The sequence below is a fragment of the Salvelinus sp. IW2-2015 genome, unplaced genomic scaffold (genome assembly GCF_002910315.2).
Source record: "Salvelinus sp. IW2-2015 unplaced genomic scaffold, ASM291031v2 Un_scaffold840, whole genome shotgun sequence".
NCBI classification, from domain to species: domain Eukaryota; kingdom Metazoa; phylum Chordata; class Actinopteri; order Salmoniformes; family Salmonidae; genus Salvelinus; species Salvelinus sp. IW2-2015.
Window position 1 is genome coordinate 248,101 of NW_019942625.1, and position 8,320 is coordinate 256,420.

The following is an 8,320-nucleotide window of genomic DNA, read 5'->3' on the forward strand; positions in this document are numbered from 1 at the left end:
CTGTGTTTTATGATACCTGTGACACACCTGTGTTTTAATGATCAACCTGTGACACACCTTAAATTGTGCCTGTGTTTATGACACCTGTGACACACCTTAATGTGCTGTGTTTATGATTACCTGTTGACCACACCTTTAATGTCCTGTGTTTATGATACCTGTGACACACCTTAATGTGCTGTGTTTATGATACCTGTGACACACCTTAATGTTCCTGTGTTTATGATACCTGTGACACACCTTAATGTGCTGTGTTTTATGACACCTTGTGACACACCTTACATGTGCTGTGTTTATGGACACCTGTGACACACCTTAATGTGGCTGTGTTTATGACACCCGTGACACACCTTAATGTGCTGTGTTTAGATACCTGTGACACACCTTAATGTGGTGTTTTATGATACCTGTGACACACCTTAATGTGCTGTGTTTATGATACCTGTGACACACCTTAATGTTCGTGTTTATGATACCTGTGGACACACCTTAATGTGCTGTGTTTAATGATACCTGTGACACACCTTAATGTCCTGTGTTTATGATACCTGTGACACACCTTAATGTGCTGTGTTTATGACACCCTGTGACACACCTTAAGTGCTGTGTTATGACACCTGTGACACACCTTAATGTGCTGTTTTATGACACCCGTGACACACCTTAATGTGCTGGTTTATGATACCTGTGACACACCTTAATGTGGTGTTGTTTATGATACCTGTGTGACACACCTTTAATGTGCTGTGTTTATGATACCTGTGACACACCTTAATGTGCTGTGTTTTATGATACCTGTGACACACCTTAATTGTGCTGTGTTTATGATACCTGTGACACACCTTAATGTCCTGTGTTTATGATACCTGTGACACACCTTAATGTGCTGTGTTATGATACCGTGACACACCTTAATGTCCTGATGTTTATGATACCTGTGACACACCTTAATGTGCTGTGTTTATGATACCTGTGACACACCTTAATGTGCTGTGTTTTATGACACCTGCGACACACCTTAATGTGCTGTGTTTATTGATACCTGTGACACACCTTAATGTGCTGTGTTTATGATACCTGCGACACACCTTAATGTGCTTGTGTTTATGATACCTGTTGGACACACCTTAATGTGGTGTGTTTATGATACCTGTGGACACACCTTAATGTGCTGTTTTTATGATACCTGTGACACACCTTAATGTGTGTGTTTATGATACTTGACACACCTAATGTGCTGTGTTTATGATACCTGTGAACACACCTTAATGTGCTGTGTTATGATACCTGTGACACACCTTAATGTGCTGTGTTTATGACACCTGTGACCACACCTTAATGTGCTGTTTTATGACACCTGTGACACACCTTAATGTGCTGTGTTTATGATACCTGTGACACACCTTAATGTCCTGTGTTTTGTACCTGTGACACACTTAATGTCTGTTGTTTATGAACCTGTGACACACCTTATTCCTGTGTTTATGATACCTGTGACACACCTTAATTGTCTGTGTTTATTGACACCTTGACACACCTTAATGTGCTGTGTTTATGACACCTGTTGACACACCTTAATGTGCTGTGGTTTATGACACCCGTGACACACCTTAATGTGCTGTGTTTATGATACCCGTGACACAACCTTAATGTGCTGTGTTTATGATACCGTGACACACCTAATGTCTGTGTTTATGATACCTGTGACATTCCATAATGTCTCTGTGTTTATGAATAGCCTGCATTGCTGGTCCTTAAAGACCTGCAGTTTGACTCTCGGAGAATTCACAGTGTTTGACAGTGCTGATTCAAATGTGATCATCTGTGGAGAAGATGTGATACACTCTGTGTACCTTATGTGTCTGTTCTGTCTCTGTTTTGATTTATTTTACCTTTATTTAACTAGGCAAGTCAGTTAAAAACAAATTCTTATTTTGAATGACAGCCTAGGAACAGTGGGTCAACTGTCTTGTTCAGAACAACAGATTTTTACCTTGTCAGCTCGGGATTCGATCTTGCAACCTTCCGGATACTAGTCCACCGCTCTAACACTAGGCTACATGTAATGTAATGCCTCACCTCACATGGAAGCTGTGTGTGTGGGTGTAGATGTGGGTGTGGATGATGACAGCTGGAATGTGTTTTCAGATGCCCACGTGAAGTGGAGGAGGACAGATAGGACACTGGCACGGCTGCCGTGTGTCACAGCTGGGCTGTGTGTCGACACTGGCACCAACACGGCTAACATGTCACAGCTGTTGACTGTGGTGACAGGAGGGAGCCCTGCTTTCCTCTACACACTGCAACTGCAGACACTTAGTCATCAGGCTACAGCCCTGGAACCTGAGGTAAAAACCTATCCTCACAGCTGTCATCAGGCTACAGCCCTGGAACCTGAGGTAAAATCCTATCCTCACAGCTGTCATCAGGGCTACAGCCTTGGGACCTGGGGTTAAAACCTATCCTCACAGCTGTCATTAGGCTACAGCCCTGGAACCTGCCGTAAAAACCTTCCTCACAGCTGTCATTAGGCTACAGCCCTGGAACCTGCCGAAAACCTATCCTCACAGCTGTCATCAGGCTACAGCCCTGGAACCTGCCGTAAAAACCTTTCCTCACAGCTGTCATCAGGCTACAGCCCTGGAACCTGCCGTAAAAACCTTTCCTCACAGCTGTCATCAGGCTACAGCCCTGGAACTTGCCGTAAAAAACCTATCCTCACAGCTGTCATCAGGCTACAGCCCTGGAACCTGGGTAAATACCTATCCTCACAGCTGTCATCAGGCTACAGCCCTGGAACCTGGGTAAATACCTATCCTCACAGCTGTCATCAGGCTACAGCCCTGGAACCTCCGTAAAAACCTATCCTCACAGCTGTTCATCAGGCTACAGCCCTGGAACCTGAGGTAAAAACCTATCCTCACAGCTGTCATCAGGCTACAGCCCTGGAACCTGAGGTAAAAATCCTATCCTCACAGCTGTCATCAGGCTACAGCCTTGGGACCTGGAGTAAAAACCTATCCTCACAGCTGTCATTAGGCTACAGCCCTGGAACCTGCCGTAAAAACATTTCCTCACAGCTGTCATTAGGCTACAGCCCTGGAACCTGCCGTAAAAACCTATCCTCACAGCTGTCATCAGGCTACAGCCCTGGAACCTGCCGTAAAAAACCTATCCTCACAGCTGTCATCAGGCTACAGCCCTGGAACCTGAGGTAAAAACCTATCCTCACAGCTGTCATCAGGCTACAGCCCTGGAAACCTGAGGTAAAATCCTATCCTCACAGCTGTCATTTAGGCCTACAGCCCTGGAACCTGCCGTAAAAACCTATCCTCACAGCTGTCATCAGGCTACAGCCCTGGAACCTGCCGTAAAAACCTTTCCTCACAGCTGTCATCAGGCTACAGCCCTGGAACCTGCCGTAAAAACCTTATCCTCACAGCTGTCATCAGGCTACAGCCCTGAACCTGCCGTAAAAACCTATCCTCACAGCTGTCATCAGGCTACAGCCTCTGGAACCTGGGTAAATACCTATCCTCACAGCTCTATCAGGCTACAGCCTGGAACCTGCTGTAAAAACCTATCCTCATAGTGTCATCAGCTACAGCCCTGGGACCTGGGGTAAAAACCTATCCTCACAGCTGTCATCAGGCTACAGCCCTGGAACCTGCCGTATAAACTATCCTCACAGCTGTCATCAGGCTACAGCCTGGAACCTGCTGTAAAAACCTATCCTCACAGCTGTAATTAGGCTACAGCCCTTGAACCTTGCCGGTAAAAACCTTATCCCTCACAGCTGTCATCAGGCTACAGCCCTGGACCTGGGGTAAAAGTAAAAACCTATCCTCACAGCTGTCATCAGGCTACAGCCCTGGAACCTGGGGTGAAAATGTTTCCTCACTGGGTTCGCTGCAGAGAGGTGGATAAGAGAGTATTTCTGGACTATGGTAGGGTTCTCCTTAAGAGGCCTCTGTTGTATCCTGTCATTACATCCTACTATATTCAACATGGTAATTACGGCTGTGCCCACTTAAGAAATAGGGAGCAAAGTTCATGCATGTGCCATGTGGAAGAGAAAGGAAAACGGTAAAAAGCATGACAGCTATTGTCTTGTTATTTCTGCATTCTTAGACATAGCACAGTGGCTTTGACAACAGCATATCGTTCAATATGTTCCATTAAAGACAGACACTAGCTTTTCATCATTGGAGGTGTTATTGTATTTTGCTTCATACCTTCAGAGGAATGCTTGCTATTTTCAGATGTCTATTTGTCATTAAATTATATCAGAGAATTCGGCATGAAGAATACTGGATTCCCTTGTGCTCGCACATCAAACAAAGCTTTCTGTGGCAGGCAGTTAGCTCTCCTCCCAAACCCATCCCCTCCTCATCCCTCTCCGTCTTGTCTCAATCCCCAAAGCACATCTTTCTATAGAGACTCCAGATACCACTGGACCTGGCAACCCCAGGAACTACCGCTGATAAACCCTCCCAATCTTCTGATCTTCACCACAGTGTCTCTCTTTGAGGAATCAGAATGACAAGGGTTGCCAGATTTCTCCTTCCCCGCTCCAGCGCTAATAGAGTAGATAAGTAGATCCATATAATTATAAAGCAATGAAATAATTGTAACAAGAGGCTAAATGCCTAGCTGTAGTTTTAATTAGCCGGTGCTTGAAATTAATAATTGCCACTTTCTAAATCAGAAATCAGTGACTGTTGTTTAGTCTGCTATATTGGAATAATGGTGGGGGGATAGGCTGCTTTTTACATCTCTTTATGTGTTCTCTTCACTGTGCTGCTTGCACACTGGGCCAGGGAGGGGAGGGGGAAAAAACCTGGGTCTATTTGGTTATCTTCCAAGTGCAGCATAGCTCAGCCGAGATTAAATTTATTGGGTTTACAGTGGATATCAGTATTAGCTTTTTTATGTTATGTTGGAAAGAACCAGGGGTGGGAGGCCGGCAGTCTGCAGGGGGAAGAGAAGAGAGCTGCCAATGCTACAATTTACAGACAACATCATCATCGACATCACCATCATCATTATAAAAACCCTCTCTCTGCTATTAAAAACATTGCCGGAATGAGAAAAAATAAAATCAATTCTGGAAATCTTTTTTATATATATATCACATTTCCCATAGGAGTAAAAAGGGCTGAAGCAGCACTGTCATCTCCTCTGCAGACTCATATCTCAGTGATCTGTTATCACTGAAACATCATGCCTCGATCACTCTTCCCTTAGAGGATAGCTGGCTCTCTACAGTAGTGAGTTAATGATCAGTCTTGACCCCACACCTCATAACAACACTGGTGCATTAGACACAGGACTTAGTGGCAGGGGACTGCCGGTGCACGGGAGCCAATGACAGCTGTAAATTTGATCTATAAGACTGGCAGGGCGCACTGGCAGGTTTGAGCAGGCCCAGAGTAAAGATAACTGACATCTTGCTGTCATTACTGTATGGGCCCGGCCGTCAATCTCTCCCTGCCGCATTCCTCCCCTTCTTTCTCTTCCTGTGTTATTTCTTCTTTCCATTAAAACAATCGCCTGTCGCCCTGAAACAGGGCCTCGTTTTTCTTTCCCCAGGCCTCCCTTTTCAAAATAATTTGCTGATTGATTAAATGCTTTGGAAAAGCCATAGAACCCGGAGCAGAGCAAGGGCAGATTGAAGGCAAACTGATTCCAACTCTCTGTCTCTGTCTCCTATCTATCACTGCCAATTGCTTGTGCTTCCCAAGTCTGGGATTCTCCTGCGGTGTTCTTCAAAGCAACAGAGTTTGAGATGGGAAATGTGTTGATTTGGTTTGAGAAAGCTGGGAAATCTTAGTTCATAATTCTAGGGGTACTGTATTCAGGTATTTGTGTGTGATGGGATTTCCTACTATGTTATTATCACCAGCATGTAGCCATTTTGTCACTTTCATACACAACATGCTAACCTCTCACCATTACAACAACAGAGCTACAACAAAACATGCTAACCTCTCAACCATTACCATAACATAAGCTAACAACAAAACCATGCTAACCTCTCACATTACATTCTTTATATAACAGAGGCTACAGACAAAATATGCTAACCCGTCACAACCATTACCATAAAGAGGCTACAAAAAACATGCTAACCTCTCACCATTACGCAATACAGAGAGCTACAACAACAAACAACTGCTTAACCTCTCAACCATTTACCTAATAACATAAAGCCTAGCAACAAAACATGCTTAACCTCTCTATTCCATTACCAAATAACAGAGGCCTCACAACAAAATCTGACTCAACCTCTCACCATTACCAATACCCAGATTGGCTTCCAAACAAAACATGCCTAACCTCCTCCATTACCAGGTGAGGGGACCTAAGGGCTACACAAACACATGCTAACTCTCTTAAACCATTACCAATAACAGAGGCTACAACAAAACATGCTAACCCTCTTCAGGGTTACCCATATAACAGAGGCTACACAAAACTATACTAACCTCTCTAACGATGTAGACCACTCAACGGAGGGCTACAACAAAACTGCAGTCGTGAGGAGATTACCAATTAAAGAGGCTACAGCAAAACATTCTAACCTCTGCCAGCGCATTACACCCATCACAGATACTACAACAAAACATGCTAACGCTCTCACCATTACCATAACAGAACAGGGCTTCCGGGCAGCGCGAAGCGGAAATGGAGGACAAACTCGGCCTCCCTGCGGACCTGGCATCCTTTCACTCCCTACCTCTTTACTTCTCCTCTTCTGTCCTCTGGCTGCTAAAGCCACTTTCTACCTGCCCGGCGCCTGGCCTTGTATTTGCTTCTAGCCTTTGCAGGCGGCACTCCTGAGGGCAGGTTTTGAGCAGGCCAGAGTAAGATACTGCACATCTTGGCTGTCATTACTGTATGGGCCCCGGCCGTCAATTCTCCCTGCCGCATTCCTCCCCTTCTTTCTCTTCCTGTGTTATTTCTTCTTTCCAATTAACATCGCCTGTCGCCCTGAAACAGGGCCGTTTTTCTTTCTCCCAGGCCTCCCTTTTCAAATAATTTGCTGATTGATTAAATGCTTTGGAAAAGCCATAGAACCCGGGAGCAGAGCAAGGGCAAGATTGAAGGCAAACTGATTCAACTCTCCTGTCTCTGTCTCCTATCTATCACTGCAATTGCTTGTGCTTCCCAAGTCTGGGATTCTCCTGCGGTGTTCTTCAAAGCAACAGAGTTTGAGATGGGAAATGTGTTGATTTGGTTTGAGAAAGCTGGATCTTAGTTCATAATTCTAGGGGTACTGTATTCAGGTATTTGTGTGTGATGGGATTTCTCAGTGGCGTGCCGTGGGCCTGGGGCTAGGCCTTCAGTAGAGTCCTCACACGTCCACCCCGATTAAATCCACCTCTTATTATTCATCAATTATGCATGGCTCTAGACACTATCATTTAGACAGACGCAGTATAACCAGGCGTTGCGCTCACCTTGAAATTGACAAATTGAAATTTTTGGGTAAACAGTGATTTAACAGATCAACTCAAGTTTGCAAAGCAGTGTGCGTCCAAACCCCAAATCGATCACTTGCAAATAATAGGGCATTCCCAGCAGTACAGTTTGCCAGTGCTTCTCGGAGCCTTTGAGCCATTGACAGCGTCTCGTAGTTGAAACTTTGAAAGTGGGCGAGCGAAACGAACCCCTTTCCCGCCTAGTGACAGGCTTTGTGGCGTCGGGCGACCTCTCTTACAATGTTAACTTTTCTTGAAAAGTTCGTCTTTGAGAATGGCGTGTATATATTATACCTCGACGAAATCGATATCTTCTCCTCTTCCGCATTGTGGGTTCAAAAAACAGCTTAGTAGAGTTTCCTAGATCGCATAGACCTGCCATAGGACGCTGCCTTCACATTGGTAATCCAATCAAAAACGTGGACGCCCCTAGGGCCTGCTAGCTGGCTCCTGTGTAACACTGGAGCCAGCCAACGCGTACAATAGCCAACTCTAAGCTGATTGGTTGACACAATTTTAATTTTCCATTCACTTAAGCTACAAGCGCCTGCACTGTTTGATTTCTGAAGGCCTGAGAGCAGATTTAGACCCCTGGCAACACATGATGGCTGAATATTGGATAAAGATCTACATTAAAGACCAGCCCTCCAAATCTCAACCTGGGGCTGGAAGCAGTGCAACCAAGAGGAAAGCTTATGAAATGAAGAGTAAACTCTTACTCTGAGGAATAATTTTAATACATTTTGTGGGAAAATATATTAAAAAAAATTATATTTCTATAGAATGATATTTAGGCCTTAGCAGAGAAAAGGTTTGCAGGCCTGACGGCCACAACT

General features: G+C 44.8%; 1 protein-coding gene across 1 annotated transcript in view; it reads left to right on the forward strand.

Moving 5' to 3' along the window:
* The window catches only part of LOC112069001 (AF4/FMR2 family member 2-like), a 277,578-nt gene that overhangs the window by 67,972 nt on the left and 201,286 nt on the right, over positions 1–8,320 (forward strand). The window lies entirely within an intron of this gene.